This window comes from Arvicanthis niloticus, chromosome 2 (assembly GCF_011762505.2).
Source record: "Arvicanthis niloticus isolate mArvNil1 chromosome 2, mArvNil1.pat.X, whole genome shotgun sequence".
In the NCBI taxonomy this organism is placed as follows: domain Eukaryota; kingdom Metazoa; phylum Chordata; class Mammalia; order Rodentia; family Muridae; genus Arvicanthis; species Arvicanthis niloticus.
The window spans coordinates 43596644-43618325 of record NC_047659.1 but is presented as its reverse complement, the minus strand read 5'-3'; the positions used below and the strand labels follow the sequence as shown (position 1 = coordinate 43618325).

Below are 21682 nucleotides of genomic sequence, written 5' to 3'. Positions count from 1 at the left end.
CTTGCCATATTCTCTGTAGCTGGTCTCAGCTATTTCTCAGCATGGTTTTGGAAATTGGAAGGGGGATTGAATGCTTTACTTGAGCATGCTTTCACTTGGCTCAGGCTGATTTATATATAAGATTGTATTCCCTCCTACAGAAAGAGTTGGGATATTGTTAGAGTGATTGTTTAAAAATATAAAATCATGCACAAATCCAGTTACTTGAATGGAGTGAGATTCTGGCAGCTCAAGCAAAGCAGAAAGGGAAATAAAATACTGAATGTGTTAAAAATGAGAAGAGGCAGAAAAATGACAATCATGAATGGTGTGTTTGAAGAAAACTGAAGAGCAAACAAAGATGGATACCATGCACACAAACATACACACACATATACACACATATATTATAAATATATATGGGCATATACATGTGAAAAATTACAGGAATGAAAGATCCACAGAAGAGGTGATTTTAAAAAAAGTTAGCTGACTTTGAGCAAGCCCTTTATCCTCCACTTTAAATCTTCTATTTGATTTACCAGATATAAAATCCAGGAATGATCTTGGAGAAATGGATTGCTAGATTGTTACAAAGTTACTTTAAAAGAGAACTGCTCATAGTTTATTCTTTGTTCCTTCCGATCCACATCTGAGAACTTTAAAAAACACGACCCCATAGCTACAGAGATGTTCTTTACTAAGTCTTTGTGTGCCTCAGGTAAAATGGATTATGATCCTGATTTCTCAGCCAAAGAGTCACATGGTATGTGGAACTCTTCCTCATTCATATTTTGCTATCTGAGGAAATGTTCCCAGGCACTCAGGGAATGTTCACAGCAACTGAAAAATTGTTCTTACCTTAGAGCAATAATGGGTTGGAACTGGAAAGAAATTACTTTAACTTCAAGTTACAGTAGCAGCCACAAGAAACATACTTATAAACTGGAAGGAAATGAGATCAAAGACCACCACAGTTTTTTAAAGAATCTTTACATCATCGTTAGGGTACATAGTCTGCAGACCAACATCTGTTTGCTTTCTGATTAATTTACTCTATAAATCTGACTAGGGAGTATCTTCTAGAATGTTGCCTGGGCTAGATTTTCTGAATCTTTATAGAAACTGACAGTTCATAGAAATATGTACATGAGTCTAGGATGTCAAGAAACAGTTTTGTTCAATTACCAACCTTTGTAGTGTGGGAGGGTAGCTACCTGCTTTATAGGGGGGAGTGTGGTGGAAGAGGGTGTCATGTTTCTTAGAGCCTGGAGAGCCTTGGGCCTTCTCTGGGATTCATTCTGTGTCCTTTAGTTTATACTGCCAAATTCTTACTTTACTGAACTTAGAAGCTAAGGAATATCAGCCAAAATCAAAGCATGGGAAGATGCCTTTGATTTAACTGAACTTAGTTCAATGACACCATCATGCTCTGGGCCGTCATCTATTACATTACACAAAATACCTTCACCACAGAAGATTTTTAGATCACCAGAGACATGACTATGAAGCATCTCTGTAAGGGGCAGTTCTGATATTTAAGGCCCTGTTCCCCAACTGGTTCTTGATCTCTCAGTAAAGAAAGCTATGAGTCAATTGCTGGGCAGAAGGTACAGCAGGAACCTCTGGGTCCCTGGAGGAAAAAGAGACAGAAGGAAAGAGAGAATGGAGAGGGGAGAACCTGGCAACCATGTGAAATCTCAAAACAGAGCGGCCACAGAGGCTGTGCCTACAAGCTGGTGGTCAGGGGAGTTTAGCAACTGAAGTTTAGGGCAGGTGGAGAGACGTTAAGAAACTGATAAGGACATGCTTTTCCATGAGGAAGATAGTAGCAACCAGAAATTGTGCCAAGAAGGCAAGTCAAAATTGGAAAACTGTGTGTCTGTGATTTTTATCCAAGGATTTAAGGGAAACTGGGAGGGGACAGGTAGCGAGGGTGCCTCCTGGAGTAAAGTGTAAAACTACACACAACACATTCCCAGCAGCACACTTGTGGAAGCCTGAGCCAAATATTGAGGTCTTTGGGGAGCAAGTTTCATGGCAAGTAAAGTCAAAGGCTAGAGTTCCCCTAGGAAGGGAACCAGCAGCTTTGACAACTCATCTGAACCCCATTTGTGCCTCCCTCGCTAGTGTGTGAAACTAGGATGATGCATCTGACACATTTGTTGAGCAATCAAACTGCATTCATTTTGTTGCTTTAAAATAGTCAGAAGTCACTTGAATACGCAATGAAGAAGAGGTGACTTAAAGAGCACACTGGGACTAGGAAGCCTGCAAGAGAACTACTTCACTTTTTATCCATGTAAGTGAATATGAAGATGCTATGAGGTCCCCTCCTGTTGCTGCCTCTCGTGGTCCCTCACCATAATAAACAATGGAGGTCGCACTCATTCTTGATTCTCTCCTCAGCTGTCTTCTTAGGGTCACAGGTGAATTCTCCATTGTTAGAAGATGTATATTCTTTTTAGACTAGCTGTGAAAAAAAATCTTTACCTCACTTTCCTCAAGTGTGAAATTCAAATGCAAACAGTGTCTATCACACAAAATGTGAGGATTAAAGTGGTCGCAATTAAAGAGCTTTGCACCAGTCTGACAGACACACGGCCGAAAGGTGTTCACTGTTGCAGTATAATTTTATAAGCCTCAACAAGAATGTTGCCTGTTCTTTTTCCTTCCATTTCATTATTTTGATAGTTGATGATAAATTGGACCGGAGTGAGGACTGCCTAGGAGATTAATGGAGCACACCTCCGAGTGTGTGTCTGTGAGCCGGTTTTAGAGATTATCCGATCAAGAGAACAGTACCTCATCAATGGTGTAACCCATGGATGGAGTCAGACTTGGAGTAGACTATTGGTGGGGAGTAGAAACTGTGGAAGATAGGTAGTGGGAGTAACTCTCTGTGGATTTTGTGCGTGTGTGTGTGTGTGTGTGTGTGTGTGTGAATGTGCATGTGTATGAGAGAGAGAGGGAGAAGAAAAGGGAGACGGAGAGGGAGAAATTTGAAGGGTATATCTTACTTGAGCCATTCTTACCCTTTCTGCCTGCTTCCTGGCTATCAGAGATGAACATATTTGCTCTGACATGTGTTACATTCTGTGGGATGCTCTGTGTCACCATTACCCAGAAACAGCAGTCAGTTGACCCTGCACTAAAATCTCTAAAACCATGATTCTTCCTCCCTTAACTTGCTTCTCTTAGTTATTTAAGGACAGCAATGAACACTATAACACAATTATCAACAACACTGATGTAGATTTTTTTTCTTACATGCCAACTAAGCACCGGTACCACACAATGAGTTGCTCCTCCCACAGAGATTTGTGTTCTCCCTACACAACGTACTGCATTGAAAATAATGTATTTGTTAATTTTTATTGATACCTCCCAATCCTATCTATAAGATATAAAGGTACCTATAAAAATTAACAAATACTTAAAAAAAGAAACTGCAGACCCTCTTTTAGAATTTTTCATCACTTCTGTCCTAATTTTGTTATAAAAGTAGTGTCTATTTTTGAAATTTTTTTGAAAGTGACTCTCAAAGAAGGAAGAATGGGTTTGAAACTCTGGAAGATAAAAATAAAGATTGCTTAGCTAGAAAATAAAACAAAAAAGCAAAAAACAAAAACAAACAAACAAAGTAATGTATTACTGTAGTAAGTTTACCACCAAACTAAGGCTTTAGTTCTATGTAGAGCCTCTTAGGATTCACCTAGGAAAGCAGTTATCGTACCTATGTTATAGACACACCACTCTCAAATGCACAATTTTCATCCACTCACTTGTTTCCAGGTGAAGTTAAATCTTTGCCAACGGTCTAACATACTATATGTTGACTCCATCACTATCAAAAAAGCTCACCAGGACTTAATTCCAGCCATCTGCTAAAAGTTTAAGAAAGTGATTGTTTGGAAAAAGCACCATGAAACCAAATAGGTTCAACTCCTAATTTGTCAGTGCTATTCACAACCTTCAGTGTATTTATAATGTAGTGCTTCAAAATGAGAACATTTTGATGGAAAGACTTACCATAATATTTTACAATACCAATAAAAGCTCATCCACATGTCCAAATTATAATTTTATGCCTGTTAATGTATTCTAATTTTGGCTACATTGGTTATGTGGCCCAAGTTTACAGAAATATTCAGATCATAAAACGTCTGCTCCAGTTAAAGGAATTTCAAATTTGTTTTGTTGCAATGGTGTTGGGCTTGACATTGAGCTCAGAGTTTGGTTCGTGGCCACATTCACAGAGAAATGTGATTTAAGCGACAATATTGTACATAAAATGCTACCTTTTCTAAGAGGTCTCACAGAAAGGTTTTTAACCAAACAACTATAGATCAATAGTGGAGGGAAAGTTTGTCTGATTAAATTTAAGGGCTGAGGAGAAAAGAAAGTTAAAAATCTTGGAGAAGGATTATGAATCCTTGAGGCTGGCAAGGTATCTGAAAACAAATCCCAGTATATGTAGAAAACCATCAAGCACCACCACCCTGTGCTGAAGGGACTGGTCTATGATCCAGTATATCAGCAGGAAAGAAGATGGATCCAGAAAAAGAGCTGTCCTTTATGGGAAGCCTCTAATTTAAAATAATGTATTGTATGTAGGTGGTATGTGATTGTAGTGAAAATTGACTTATTTTATTGCATGTAATAATAGCATGCAGAAAGACTTCTAGAAAATACACAACGTTGGACATTTTGAATGAAAAGATATGAGAACAACATAGAGTATTTATGCTTAAAAACAAGTGATGCTGTACAACTTCATTTGAAACAGCAGCAAGACTGAGATAGAAAGAGATGCCTTCATATATGGATACAGTTGTTTAAGTACGGGGAAGAAGGAAGTATGCCTTGGATGCTGGAGGGATGGTGTGGTGGGGGAGAGCTCTGATAAACCAAGAGAGTAGAGAAACAAAGTATGATACACATAGCAGGTACTCAGTACATATCCCAGAAACAAAGAGACAAAGAGCAGTCAGTGTAGGAAACTGGTTCTGATGCTTTGATGTATGCATCCTGGGCAGCTGCGTGCATGTAACTTGCTGGGAACTTAAAGTCAAATTTGTAGATAAAACTACACACTATGAGTCAGTGTCATTAGAATGCTCGCAGAAATCTATTAATTACTCACTGAGCTTTGATGTCTGGGACATGCATATATATATATATATATATATATATATATATATATATATATGAAATCACATACCACCTACATACAATACATATGCATATGCATATATATATATATATATATATATATATATGCATATATATATATGAAAACTAAATTCCAGAGAGTAAATCCCATCACTGCTATCCATAATGGACAGCCGAAGTTATAACTAAAATTTGATTATAGAGCCAGCCTTCGATTCTGAACAACTAAGTAGTTAAGGGTAGGTTCATTGGATTCATGTATACTGGGTTCAAGTCCCCATCACACTGCTTTGAACTCAAGTGAATTGCATGGTTTCTTACAACTAAGTTTCTCACCTAGAAAATAAGGATGCTGCGGATACTTTCATAGATTCATTATTACACTAAATGTAGCAGAATGTTTGGAAAGTACTTTGTAAGGACCGTGTGGTACATTATAAATAATAAATTTTGGTTATTAGCATCTATAAAAGTTCATGATTCTGATTTTGTATCTTGGTTTGACAAAAAAACGTGTTTGACTTCCCAAAATGTTTTTTTTTAACTACTAAGCTTTGTTTTATGCTTATGTTTTATGTAAGTTTTCACTACAATCACCTTTCACCTACACTACATTATTTTAAATTAGAGGCTTCCCATAAAGTGATACTAAGAATTGAACTCAGGGCCTTAGTAGGTACCAGGCAACTCCCTGACCCCTGACATGCTTCCTCACCTAAGGACTTCCAGGATTTATCTGCATTGGAACAGAGTTCCTAATACTGTCTCCTTTTTAGAGATGATAAGTTTGAAAGTATTTTGTAAACTGCAAGGCACTGTGCAAATATTAGTTATTATGTTAACACTGTAAGATGATTTGAATAAAAGCAAAGGAACAACACATTGCTGGCAAAGTTTGAAGAGCTTTCTAATTTGGGAGTTGTTACAGACACCATTAAGAATTGAGACACACAGTACTAAATTTAGTTTAAAACAAACAAGAAAATGAAATGTGATCCAACCTTAAAAAACAAAACAACCCCCCCCCCAAAAAAAAACCCAAAAAACCGTAACTGGCTGTGTGTGAGCAAAGGACTCAGAGACACCTAGAGAACCATATTCTGATGAGTGAGCCAGTGGTTATACAGTCAGTTAGAAAACAGGCAGGAGCTTCACAATGTCAAGCGGTATCGCAAAGGGCACTTCTATTTTGAGCTTGTATAAAGAGACCATGGCTGCTTTGTTACTTTTGGGACAATGCCTATGGAGCACCCTCTGGGCACTGCAGGTCAGCAAGGAAGCATACGTTATCACACACACACACACACACACACACACACACACACACACACACACACACAGAGAGAGAGAGAGAGAGAGAGAGAGAGAGAGAGAGAGAGAGAGAGAGAGAGAGAGAGAGAGAGTTCAGATTCTATCTATGAAGCAGAAATGGGTGTCACTGGAGGACGAATGTTTACAGAGTGCTACATTTAGAGCTTTGTGGGTCAACAAAAAATCCTTCAGCTATTTTTGTCCTTGTGTCATGGGGTTTTGGACATGCCGCTTCTTCACATTATTTACTTCTGTGTCCGTATGCACAGAAAGGAAGCAGAAAGAGATACAAATAGTAAATAGAGGAGAAAGGCTGGAAGAATGTAATGATAAGGAAAAGTGACATGAAATACTTGTTTGTTTGTTTTTTTTTTTTTAATGCTTTTGAGATAGAATCTCTCTCTGTAGTCTAGGGTAGTCTCAAATGTGCCTCAGCTTCCTACTTGCCTCAGCCTCCCTTGTGCTGAGATTATAGCCATGAATGGTCACCTCACGTGTCAAAAGACAAAATTTGACAGGGCAATTTGTTAAAGAATAAAGTAAGATTTCACCTATTCAAGATTTAAATAAGAATCTTAAATACCAGGTGTAGAAAGACATGCATAGAATAGGCAAGCCTTTCTCAGCAGTGGGTCCTACCGTAGATTTTGGTGAGGTAGAACCCTGGATAAACTTCTAGACTGCCACCTTCCCCCATAGGGAGGAACACTTAATCTAGGGGATGGCAAGAAATGATGGCTCCATTTCTTGCTCCCTTCTCCTTCTCCTTGCTACTTCCTTGTGCATCTATACCTGCCCTTTAATAGCAGAGGAGAGGTAATAGGAACTACACCAGATTCTGTATGATGATTAGCCATATAATGAGGAATCAGACAATGCCTATCTTCCTTCCATCATCCATCAGTCTTGTTAGGACCTGAGCCCAACTGCCCATTCAACAAGCTGTGTTCCAAATAATGTTCAGATCTCCCTTGGGGTGGGCAGGCTTTCACTGATTCTCTTTCATGGTCTGGGTTTTCCTTCTAATTTCAACTTGCCCTACAAATCACTTGGGCAGAATATTATTCCTTGGGTCATTCTGGTACACTGCAATGTATTCAATAATCAGTTGTGTACATAAAGTATTTATGATTGTTAATGAACTGTTTTTAAATTACTTAAAATCAATGCTTTTAAATGTAAAAATTCTAAGGGCTAAGATGAAAGCAAATCTGAAACCAAGAATTTAAATATTAGTATGAATAATTTTTTAAATTTTTTTATTTTGAAGTTATAATTATATCATTTTCTCCTTTCTTCCACTCTATCCCTCTCAGGTAGCCTTCTTGACCCTTCTCAAGTTCACGGCCTCTTTTTCTTTAATTGTTTATATATATATAAAATTTATATATAATATATATTATATAATATATATATCATTGCACCTTGCTTTGTACATATAATGTTTCTCATATGTATGCAATTTCAAAGTTGAACACTTGGTACTGGGTAAAATGGTAATGTTTTAAGTTCCATTAACATTGTACAAATGTTAAAATGTCTGAACTCTATTTCAGAATAATGATCTAGCTTACAAACTTCAATGATACAAATACTGGAAATCACTTCAATGTCCGGGAATGTGGTCAGGTGAAAGAAGTGGCTGTTGGGGAGACTTAGGAGGTGTGGCCTTGCTGGAGGAAGTACATCCGTGGGGCATGCCTTGAGGTTTCAAAGCCATGTAGCATTATCATTTTGTTCTCTCTGTTTCCCCCTTGGGTTTTAAATGTGAGCTTCCAGCTTGCTGCTCTGTCTGTCTGCTGCCACACGTCCTTACCATGAGGATAATGGCTCTTACCCCTGTGGAACCATGTCCTCAAATAAGCCCTAGAACCCTATAAAGCTGTATGGCTAGAAGGTGTCTTGGTTATGGGGTTTTATCACAGCACTAGAAAAGTAACTAAGTCAAGCAGAAAGGCAGTAGTGATAACACAACAGAAGAAATGGTGTGCAGACATTAAAATGACATTAGAAAAGAAGGAGCACTTACATGGATGTGATACGTTCCTTTGAGCCAAATATACAAGTGGTTTGTGTCTTTTAAAACTTAAATAAAATACATCTGTTTATTTGTGTGTGTGTGTGCACTCACGAGAGCGAGTGTGTGTTTGTGTGTGTGCCCCGTGTATGTGTGTACATGTGTGTGTGTGCGTGTGCGTGTATGTGTGTGTGCTCACATACATGCCATGGTACATGTTGGAAGGTGAGAGGACAACCACCTGGGGGAGTCAATTCTCTTCTTCTACCATATGCATTTCTGGACTCGAACTCAGGGCCTTAGGCTTGGAGGCATGCACTTTATTTGCTGAGCAACTTTGCTAGCTCCAATTTTCTTTTTAAGGACTCTGAAATTAAGAACTATCTTCCAACCAATAAAAATAAAATAAAATAAAATAAAAAAACCTTAGCAGTCACTAAGCAGGTGAATCAGTTGTAACATAATACTTTGTCCGAGTAGGAAAATGTAGTTTTGTGTAGTAGAAAAGGTTTATGATTATCTCTTTGCCCTCCTAGTTGTTTGAAATGTCACAACTGTACAGTAAAGTTTTCATTTAAGTTTGTATATTCCACTGCTATATTATGGCTCAATGCACTTGTCTTGCAATATACTTTGATGCAACTATAACCCTGAAAAACAATATGTATCGGAAATATTTTATCTCTCACCAGGCAGACAATGAACTAAAAGCATGAGGACTGAGAACCCTTCAGGACTGGTACAGAACTGTCAGATATAGAAGTTGCTGTGACTGAATCATGAATGGCTTTCCTTACAGCCAACAACATGCTGAAACTTTCAGGCTGACTCTCGAGAGAAGATGCTTAACTTTCACCATTTTGTAGTCAAATTAATCTCCTGAAGGTACAGAGGTATCTACAGGCACATGGATAAAGACTGTATGTCACGAAAAGTGACAAGAGAGAGCTCTTGCCCCAAGGTGCTCATACTCAGCATCTCACACACATGGGGCAGGGGTGGTTGAGATGAATCTAAGTGAGCCTAGACTCTTCAGACAAAGACAGATGTGACTTCAAGTCAGACCTAGAGGGACTTTGAGTGATGTTGAGGTAGGCTGAGATTTGGAAGATGCCAGGATGGGAGTGAATAAATTTCGCATATAGTTTGACATAAATCTGTGGAGAATAAAGATTAGGCTATAATAGGTTGAAAATATATTCCTCTCCAATATCTATTTTCTTTCTAATTCCTGTAACTCTTCCCTGTACCTAACATGAAAATCAGTGTTGTTTAACTAAAGACTTTGACAAAAAATGATTATCCTGTGTTATTAAGCAGCTGAATGGTCAGGGAAGTATTTAGTTCAGGGTTGGTTACCTAAATCCTAGAGCTTTGAAATTTGGAAACATTGAAGAGTAGGTCAAGCTAGAAAAATGAGTGAACAAAAGTGGATTGACATAACATGTATCTCACTCACTAAGGACAAATATTATATCCATCACTCAAAAATATTCCTTTGTTCTGGCTATAGGGTATTGTGTTTTAATGGTATCTTTAAGCAACAAAACAAAACAAAACAAAAAAACAGTACGTAAAGGTGCCTTGTCCTGGTTAATGAACTTCAAGCCTGGAGTAAATCACAGTGATTTAATTTCCTGTTACCTGGCAGGGACAAAAAGGGTTAGAGGTTGCTCATGACAGCTTTACCCCTGCACTCAATCAAGCAGCCTGCAAAGCACATGTATCTGCCCTACCCTTGGCCAAGCACAAATGAACACACAACCAAGAATTGAAAAGGTGCTTAAGCAATGCCAAACATTGCTTACACATAAACGCCACAAAGAACTTAAAGATGCCTGAGGTTCTTCTAGACACTATTCTGTCAGGGAGAGTGCCCTATGTATAGTAGATTCAGACAGACCAAAATATGGGACTGCCTGTACTGTATCTTATTTATATTATGTCTTTGAACTTTTGTTCTATTAACTACTAATTGGGGGTAATAATATATAATATTATGAAGATGTAGTAACTGTTAATTAGACAACATATGTTTATCCAGTGTCTTTAGCAAGGGTCTATGTAAATTTAGCTGTAACTTGTTTTATGTGTTACATTCCCAAATAGGAATTCTGCCACACTGTACATCTAAGAAAAGACAATACTTTGGGGCAGGGCATGTTTTTCCAGTTATCTTTTGATCATTCTTACTATTACCTCTTAAGATCAATCGTGGACATTGCTGTCTCAAGCAGGGATCAGTGGAAGCTAATCCAGAAGCTGAAGTAGGTGAATAGATTCTTGGGAAAGACAAAGCTATTTCAAAGAGGAAGGGGTTGAAGGAAGGGCACTGATGTTAACCTGCAACATAGTATCTTTGGCCACAAAGGATAGGCAATGATTTGAGAAATAATCATGTGAGAATCACAAAGATTGTCTAAGTACTTAGAAACAGGACAGAAAAAGCTGTCTTGGAAGGTTGAAAAATTATTACCTGTGATGAGTATCATTGACAGATCCACGGGAACCCATTTCTTCTTTCCTGAAAAGAAGGCAATGGAAGATTATTTAACTGATGTTTATAGCATCCTACATGACTAAAATCTATTAAGACAGATTTGAACTTCAATATTAGGGCAAGACATTTTACATTTAATATTTCCAGTTACAGATCAGGCATGACATGTTTGGACAGAACTGTTCTGAACTGGTTCTCCTTTACACACACCAAAGCCTACTGACATTTTACTTGGTCTGACTTAGGTGTAGATCCAGAACCTACTTACGGTTTTCTCAGCAAGGTCTCTATTTCTTTTGCTATGCTGTTGAAATTTAAGACTGCCTGGTCCAAGTGTGATACTTACTAAGTGAAGTTATGACTGTGGATGAGAGCCCAACCTACATTTTCTTAAATCCCTATTGGTCTAGTTTATTATACTGTCTAACCATAGTGGTGCAAAATGTTCATAAAAATATAGTTATCAAATTTTCCATATTTTTGCATAGTGTTGAGAAAGTCATTCTTTCCCTCATAGTTTAGGTTTATCAGAAAAATAAAGGAATTGAGCTAAAAATTCTGAGGAGTATTTTCACTGTAAAGGAGAAAGTAATATGAAGTATTTAATATAAAATTACCTCATGGATGTGAGAAGAGATAATTATTTATATTTGAAGAAAAAAGAATTGCAGAAGGACATACTGAGAACTTATCCCCAAAGCAACAGGAACAAACACACAAATACACACACACACACACACAAATACAGCACACACACACACACACACATACACACACACACGCATGCATGTGCACATCATTGTGCCATTGCCAAGGAGGAAGAACCACTAAAATGGCCTGATGACAATGTACCATGTTTACTGTGAACCAGGGCAGCAGTAAAGAACCTGCTGAGTTACTAAGGGCAGGAACTGATAGAAAAGTAAGCTTTCAAATGACTATGATTGGCAGTTGTTTCCTAAGTGTCCAGACTTCTAGAGGAGAGAATACAGTGTTTTATATAATCTAGAATGTCTAAGGGTCAGTACATCCTAATAAAGGATAGCATTATAGGAATAAATACCTTCCCTTAGACAGATAGGCATTAGACTAGAGAAATTATTCTGCAAAGGTTAGTGCTTTCTTAAGTGGCTTTGACATTCTTCAGGCCAAAAGTTTCTCAGGGTTACTTCTGCATCACGAAATAGAGACTCTACAGTGATCTTGAGCTTCAGCAAGTGGGTGGAATAAAGCCGTGTTGGAAGAAACAATGATTTCCAATGTGTGGTTGTTGGACTCCTGTGAGTCTCTGACACCATGTAGGAATCTATAAAGTCCTAACTTCTCTAACGATGTAGCCTACCTCAGGTCTGCATTTCTTCTTGTGCCTCAACCATCACAACAGACTGCAAAAGTATACGTGAGAGTCCTATCTATATTTGTGAGAATATGAAAGTCATCTGTCTAAATTGTATTGGACAATGTTGTTACTTCTCCTTTAAAATATATTATTTATTTGAAAATAAATCAATTAATACATTTTTAATTAATCAAAACTAATGGTACTAACTCTCTCAGATTTATTTTAACGTACTGAGTATTAATAAAAGCATGGCTTTCATACTAAAAATGGGCCCCGAGGTTTTCAAATCGAATGTAAAGGATTCAGACTCAAAAATTACTATCACTGAGGATTATGAATGCAAATCTCTCTAAATAGGTAATGAGGCATTTAATAACATAGTGAAATCTAACAAAAATTTTGGTTTCTGATATCACAGATGTTATACTGTCTGGAAGCCCTAGGGACTAATACTTTCCAGGTTTTCAGATTATTTATTTGTTGTGGCTTGGGCTGACCAAATGGGAATCTAACGCCTACTTCTCAGAGTTCTGAATCCCTCCATCTTTAAGTAAAACTTGGCAGGCAATCAATACCAATGGGTGCCACACCATTCACCTGAAGGTTCAGTTCAGCCTTCACAGTAACCCAAGGACCACAGAACGTGGAATGCACACACACATTATTGAATTGAGTGAATAAGAATGGAGACAAACACAGAGAAGATTCTCTATTGGCACTGGTGTGAAATATTATATTTTGAAATATTATCTCTCAGTAGCTGGTTGAAATTTCATCAGTTAGGTGTATAAAGTATAAAAATATCTCTTGGTATTTCATCAAAGTGTGATTTTCCAGAAACAGTAAGACAGCACAGTTTAGCTTCATGTTCAGAGCAAATATATTTATGAGTGTAGGCCAATCTCAGTAAACTAGGCTAATTGAGACAAACTCTAAGATAAATCTATAAAACGTAACCTAGACCAGTAATACTCTCAAATGAAACATTAAAATAAATAAAACACTGATGATTTGTAGTTAATGCCTTATTTATAGTTTTGAATAACAGAATTATTAGAAGCACATATATTATTGAATTTACTTAAATGAAAAAGAAACACAGTATTTGAGATCCTGAGCAAATGATATAGTTTCTAGTTTAGTTTTCATATTAAACTAAACAATGTACTTACCACCATCACCAGTAGCTCTAACCTTCTGTGCTCAGTAAGACTTAGAAAGAGCAGGTTTTACATATGGATTATGAATTTTTTTGTTTCACCTAATATATTTCTTTCTGTGTTACAGTCAACTGGGGGTAAGTTATAAACTATATTGGCTAGGAAGTTTAAAAGTACTTCACTAAGGCAGAGTGGATCATCACAGAACAATGAATGCTGACATCAGGCAAGTAGCTCTCTGCCAAGGATTTCAGGATTGCCTTCATTGAGGATTTCCACATTTCAAGCAAGAGTAGAATTTTTGTCATTAAATAATTTATAGTTTTCAATAAAATAATTTTGACTCATCAATTACATGTTGTTTTTTTAATCATAGAAATAAATTATTGTTTTAATCGTACATATTTGTGGTTTGGTGATTTGATGCATGTATTTAATGATCAAGTTAAGATATTTAACATTTCCATCTCTTTAAATAATAAAAAGATCATCACACTTTGTCAAGACTGTCTTGGAGAGATTTTATGTAGAGTGGAAACAGTCAGTCATACTTCTGACATAAGTTCAACTTTACTGTTTCTCTGTTTCAGTAAAATCTATACAACTTGACTAAGGAAGTTCCATTTATGACTTGGTATTCCTGGTATTGTGAAACTCTGAATGACTCTGCCCTCAAGCATAGCAGTCCTGGGCAGAGGAACAACAAACTATTCAAGACCAAACTAAATCAGACTCATCAGCTTCTACCTGTGTCCTCCATAACTGCATTTTAAGTAACCAATTATGTAAAATTCTAGCTCCATACCGCCAAGGACTTGCCGGAGTCATGAACTCTGTGCGATTATTAAAAACTGGAATCTTCATTATATGACACAGAAAGTTAATTAAAAGATAATTAAAAGGAATGTGGATTTTTGAATATCTGATATTCTCTACTTATTAAGTACATCTGGAATGCTGAAAACTGTGGTCAATTCCAGGTCAAAGATATTAAGAGTTTCTCCTGGGGCAGTTTTAGACTCTTTATTTTGTTCGAGAAGAGGAGTTATCTATATAACTCACAGTCTTCTGACATCCAATCAAGAGAAAGAAAAATCTGTCTCTAATATATGCATAGATTCATTAAGTGTACTGGATCTGCACAGGAAATGCTTGACTACAAATGGGATTTATATTTACATTGCAGTGCGTTGAGACAGCCTGGATGGAAGGCTGTGATCATTAGACACAGATTCTAAGTAAACAGCGACAGGCCCCACAATCATCACTTTAGAAAACTAATTAGCTGACTCCTTTATCCTCTTTACACAAAACAGATTCTCTGAGAACAAAAGCAATTGAAACAGCACTTTAGCCAAGGGGGAGAGTCTTGGAAAGGTAACAATGGGAATGAATACAAACATAAGATTGGTCATTAGGACAAGGTTGCTGGCAAATGAGCCTTCCCCTGAAGATGAGTTCTCCAACAGGAAGATGCCTGTCCCTGCCTCTTTTAACTTTTACTTTCCCATTGGCCTGGGTTTTATCTACTGCAGGACTGGTCCTATGGGGTAGACAGCCTCTGCTGCCTAATGGCCAGCACGTGCCTGGACCCAGAGGCAGCTGTTGGTCCCTCAGCCATAGTGAGCCTGCTGAGGCTGACTTTCTTCTCCACAGAGTTGGATCTTTCTTGTTTTGTGAATTTTCTTTCTTCACTTTCACATTGGGTTTTTGCTTTCGCAGGCTGAGCATCCAGAAACCATGGCACTACTCTGGCGCTCCTAAAGTACACATGATTTTCTCTGGTCGGGAAAGAACTCTGGGTGATACAATTATTGTCTGTCCCTGCCTTTGTTTATGTATGAGGTGAGCTTTCCGTAACAGGACATGATTAAAAGCAAAGGGAACATGATTGACAAATGCTCACATCTCTGGATAAAGCCTGCTGAATTCTCATCCACTGTCCACAGCTCCTGTTACTACAAGTACAAGCTGCAGTTATGTACCAAACCTTCCTAGATGCATTAAATAAATTGTCTGTAACTATGTATTTGCTGTGGCCCATAAACTAAATTGTCTGTAGCAGAGCATCCTTTCAGTGATGAATAACATCCCCATGACATTTTTTACTAGAGACAGAATGAGACATTGAGAGAGGGAGAGGAGAGAGAGAGAGAGAGAGAGAGAGAGAGAGAGAGAGAGAGGATGATGATGATGGCTCATGTTGAGGATTTCAGGCCATTTTACAAGTAGGAGATGTTTTCTCACTTAGGGCAATTTCTAGGACAGTATCCTAGAGCTGGGAGTGCAGCTCAGCACTCGAGCACCTGTAGAACCTGCTGGAACTCCAGGTTTATCCTCCCAGAGTACAAAACAAACAACAATGCATACAGTAATATACTGACTGAATTTTCATGCACCAAAGAAAGGAATCTGCTTTTCAAAAAGACTCATATAGATCCTTCACTCAAAATTTTAAGACAAATATTCAATAGTTTTTACAAGGATGGTAAACCTTCTCTTTGAAGGTATTTGAATAATGCCACAGTTCTGTGGATCATTTCTAAAACTAAGCTCCTGCTTCAGCTGCATTGCATTTGTAACTGGATGACTCACTGGAGGAGTGAGGAAATGAATCAACTGGGCTGTCATGTTCTTTCTCTAGAATCCTTCCTTGGTATCTATGAAAGTATTTAGTCATCTTCTTTTTGGTGAACTCTGAACCAAAATCCATTTTATGTATGTCTTGCAAGCTCTATGTCTCTGCTAAATTTTTGTTGTTGTATTGTTCTCTCTCTCTCTCTCTCTCTCTCTCTCTCTCTCTCTCTCTCTCTCTCTCACTCTCCCTCACCCTCTCCCCCGCCCCTCTCCCTCCCCTTTCCCCTCTCCCCCCCCTTTCTCTGAGACAGTGTCTTTCTATATAGCTCTTGCTGTCTTGGAACTTGCTATGTAGATCAGGGTAGCTTTGTCTCTGCCTCCTGAATGCTAGGATTGATGACATGTCCACTGTTTATCCCTTCATTGTTATTCTAAAGTAAGTGTTCTTTGGCAGTTATGAATTTGGTACCATGTTATATCATCCACCTATGAATAGAGGAAATTTTTGCCATGGCATAGGTGAGGCAGCCAGGTGACTGACATGTCAGTTTACATAGGTATCTCTATAACATACCCTTTATAGAAAAATACTAAGGTGGTAATGACAGCTTACATCAAACCTTAAAACCAAGGAAACAAGTCAAAACTGTTTTTGCCATTTAGGTACTTCTGAAGAGAAATATTAATGAAATATTTACTTGCTAGTATAACATCCCTAACTTATAAATAAGAGTTCCTCATGTGTTATTGATGGGATGCAGAACATTCTAACCCCAAATTACACATTGGCCCTGAGTGGGATTCCCTGGTCTCCCTCCCTTGTTCTCTCTCAAAAATCTTGGGAGACCTCTCTCTCAGCTTTTCTCTTCTTTCCTGGGAATCCTTAAGTGTTGCTGTCTGATCTTGTATCAAGAAGGAATGTCATGAAGCATCTGAACAAATAGGTTTATGGGCTACCCCAGTCTGTAAAGGCAACAGATTGTTCCTTTGTTCTCTATCCATACACTGGTCTCAAAAGAGTAAAGTGGTGCCATTTCTTTGGGCTGTCTTTTCTGAAGGCTCCTACATCACCTAGAACTTACAGTGAGTGAATTTACCTGCCAGTCTTAGGCTAATCTCTTTTTGTATAAAGATCTCAGCCACAAACCTAGCAACAGGCCATGAAAGGTATTATTTTTCTCTCTCACAGCAAAATCCAATTGAGTGCAAACATTAGCATTGATGTTGTAAGGCAATGTTTATTAAGAACACATTCAACATATGTATAAAGACTAACACATGTCTATGTCACCTCTGTCATGAAAAATTAGGACAGATCTGACATAGAGCTCACAAGAAATGATCCTTAGGTCTGATTGAGGAAGCTTCGGCTCATCTTGCGATCTGTTCCCTGTGCTCTGTGGTTTCATATTTTGCTTTGCCCACAATGCAAACAAATAGGTATCCTCTGCATTTCCACACATAGGCCTATACATGATTTTATAATGAAAAGGCCTAAGACAGAAAAAGTCATTGAAAGAGTATATCAGACAATAAAAAAGGACACATGATCATTCCCCACGATGTAGAGCAATATCATCAATAATTACAGAAATAAAAATAAACACAGGAGGAAAAGCACTTTTTTCCTTCATATTTTAAAGAAGATAAATATACTTTGATGGAAATTGTGAAATTAAGGTGAATCTAATATCCTCATCTATGATTGGAAAGAATTAATTATGACCTTTAAATAATACATTGGCCAAAGCATACCAAGAATTATAAAACTATTCAGGCATAGATTTAAGAATTCTATTTTTTTATAGTTACCTTAATATAGAAACCAAATGAAGGGCAGAGAATCTTAATTAAAAATGTCCATTTCAGATACTCATTTTAATATAAAAGGAAACTTAAATATCACTCATTAGCAAGAATAGTACATAAATCATGCTAACAGAACTGGAGTCTTGACATGCACTTGTCGTCTCAGCAAGTAGGGAAACTGAGGCAAGAAGACTACTAATACCCAGAGGTTTTACATTAGTCTGGACAATGCAGCAAGATCTCTTTCCCATAATTTAAGAGACAGGAACCTGATAGGATACTTTGTTGCAAAGGAAAAACACATAATCCTGAGATAATTATGACAACAATGGCGAATATATTCTATAAGTAAGCTGGAAAAGTTAAAAAAAACTCTCTACATATCAATATAAGTCCAACTACATAAAGTATACACATGTGGACACACACTTAAGATATAAAACAAACCATAGGCTTGGAAGGATAGTAGAATTATGTGTTTCTGTACATATTTTCCAAACATGCTATAATATTTTATGTATTTCATAAATAACTATCATTTTAATGAATTTGCATCTCCCATTGCAAAATAACTTTCCCCTCTTTAAGAAAATTTTAACACAGTAGTTTTTCATATATCCATCCTGGAATTTGTACGTGTTCCTGTGTCAAACTTATTATTGAACTTAATCATTTAATGAGGCGTGAAATGATGTGGTTGGTCCTAGCCTTTAGAAATCAGCAGCAGACAGCACAAACCCATCCTGCATTGTTACTAATATTCTGAGAACATATCGTCACATTTCTCCCTTGTTAACATGCAACAGTAGTTGTCACGTGTGCATCTCCCAAGTTCGTTTGAACTCCTGCAGTGAGCACTCATCAGGTATTTTCAGATGGGCATTTCTGCTCAGAAGCATCACTGACTTTTCTATCTGAGCCTTTTGTCGGATAGCAGAGAAACTAAATACACCCATGAAAGCCAAGACTAACTTCAAACACACTGATGCCTAATGTCTGCTATTAGAGAGGAGACAACACTGTTTCCTGAGTCTGATGGAGATAACCCTTTTCTCACTCCAGGTGGTCTTACTCATGGCTCAAAGAAGTTCACAGGCAACTCCTCGTGTTGTTATTTAGAAGATGAAGAAACAAGCCTTGTCCCATGTCCAAGCTCTCTAAAGCAAGTACAGGGTAATCCAATTTGCTAAAAATTTAGTTCAATATGGTGAGCTAATTAGGGGAGGAGGGGAGGGGGAGGAGAGGAGGGAGAGGAGGAAGAGGATGCAAGTCTGAAGTAGCAATATGAATTTCAAGCATGGTGCATCTTAGATGCAATCCTGACCTTGCTCTCCCAAGGCTGGTATCTGGCTGTGAGGGAGGCATCCCTGTCTGCTAGGAAGTTCAGTGTGTTGTGTGTAATGCCCCTTGTAGGAGGGTACACACATTGGAGTTCACATTATGTTTGTTCTCATTTCATCTTCCAGGATTTATCACATATGGGTTTGTCCTTTAGAAGTTATTAGGCAGCCACTGTGGTTATTAATCCTGCAGCTTTAGGGCCTTTCATTTGGATAAAAAGAGAAGTTTTAGAGAGGTGGCAAATTGAAGTGCGTAAAGCATACTTATTTAGTTATGGTTTGTTTTCCTAATGCTACCTTTTTAAGAGGCTTAGATTGAGATTTGAAAATAATCAAAAAATGCCAGGATCAAATGGTTTTATTTCAGAATTCTAGCAAACCTTCAAAGAAGACCTAATACCAATTCTCTTCAAACTATTCCACAAAAGAGAAACAAAAGAAACACTACCCAATTCATTTTATGAAGCCACAATTATGCTCATACCTAAACCCCACAAAGACCCAACAGAGAAATAGAACTTCAGACCAGTTTCACTTATAAATATCGATGCAAAAATACTGAATAAATTCTCACAAACCGAATTCAAGAACACATCAAAACAAACATCCATCATGATCAAGTTGGTTTTATTCCAGGAATGCAGGGATGGTTCAGTATTTGGAAATCCATCAATGTAATCCATTATATAAACAAACTCAAAGAAAAAACCCCACACGCCCATATCATTAGATGCTAAGAAATCATTTGACAACATTCAACATCACTTCATGGTAAAAGTCTTGGAAAAAACAGGAATTCAAGGCCCATACCTAAACATAGTAAAAGCAATATAAAGCAAACAAGTAGCCAACATCAAACAAAATGGAGAGAAACTTGAAGCAATCCCACTAAGATCAGAGACTAGACAAGGCTGCCCACTCTCTCTCTACCTATTCAATATAGTGCTTGAAGTCCTAGCCAGAGCAATTAGACAACAAAAGGAGGTCAAAGGGATACAAATTGGAAAGGAAGAAGTCAAAATATCACTGTTTGTAGATGATATGATAGTGTACTTAAGTGACCCTAAAACTTCCACCAGAAAACCCCTAAACCTGATAAACAACTTCAGCAAAGTGGCTGGATATAAAATTACTTCAAAAAAAAATCAGTACCCTTCCTGTATTCAAAGGATAAACAGGCTGAGAAAGAAATTATGGATATGACAAACTTCCCAATAGTCACAAATAATAAAAATACCTTGATGTGACTCCAAGCAAGTAAAAGATCTGTATGACAAGAACTTCACGTTTCTGAAGAAAGAAATCAGAAGAGTTCAGAAGATGTAAAGATCTTCCATGCTCATGGATTGTCAGGAATAATATAGTAAAAATGGCCATCTTGCCAAAAGTAATCTATAGATTCAAAGCAATCCCCATCAAAATTCCAATTCAACTCTTCATAGAGTTAGAAAGAGTAATTTGCAAATTCATTTGGAATAACAAAAAACCCAAGATAGCAAAAACTATTCTCAACAATAAAAGAACTTCTGGGGGAATCATCATCCCTGACTTCTAGCTGTTACTACAGAGCAATAGTGATACAAGCTGCATGGTATTGGTACAGAGACAGTCAGGAAGATCAATGGCACAGAATTGAAGACCCAGAATTGAACCCCCACACATATGTTCACTTGATCTTTGACAAAGGAACTAAAACCATCCAGTGGAAAAAAGATAGCATTTTCAACAAATGGTGCTCGTTCAATTGGAGGTCAGCATGTAGAAGAATGCAAATCGATCCATTCTTATCTCCTTGTACAAAGCTCAAGTCCAAGTGGATCAAGGACCTCCACATAAAACCAGATATGTTGAAACTAATAGAAGAGAAAGTGGGAAAGAACCTCGAACACATGGGCACAGGAGAAAATTTCTTGAACAGGACACCAATGGCTTAAGTTCTAAGATCAACCATCAACAAATGGGACTTCATAAAATTGCAAAGCTTCTACAAAGCAAAAGACACTGTCAATAGGACAAAATAGCAACCAACAGCTTGGGAAAAGATCTTTACCAACTGTGCATCCAATAGAGGGCTAATATCCAATATATACAAAGAACTCAAGAAGTTAGACTCCAGAGAACCAAATAACCCTATTAAAATGGGATATAGGACTAAATTACGAAATGCAAATTAAAACAACCCTGAGATTCCACCTCATACCAGTCAGAATAGCTAAGATCAAAATCTCAGGTGAAAATAGATGCTGGCCAGGATGTGGAGAAAGAGAAACACTCCTCCATTGTTGGTGCAATTGCAAGCTGGTACAACCACTCTGGAAATCAGCCTGGTGGTTCCTCAGAAAATTGCACATAGCATTACCTGAGGACCCAGCTATACCACTCCTGGGCATATACCCAAAAGATGCTCCAACATATAACAAGGACACATGCTACGCTATGTTTATAGCAACATTATTCATAATAGCCAGAAGC

At 37.6% G+C, this 21682-nt stretch overlaps 1 protein-coding gene across 7 annotated transcripts in view; it reads right to left on the bottom strand.

The window, feature by feature from the left end:
- B3galt1 (beta-1,3-galactosyltransferase 1) overlaps window positions 1-21682 on the bottom strand; it is a 549878-nt gene that overhangs the window by 130548 nt on the left and 397648 nt on the right. For all 7 annotated transcript variants that reach the window (XM_076928849.1, XM_076928852.1, XM_076928850.1 and 4 more), the window contains one exon: window positions 10959-11006. The gene's annotated coding sequence lies outside the window, so the exon portion shown is untranslated. The remainder of the gene's footprint in view (window positions 1-10958; window positions 11007-21682) is intronic.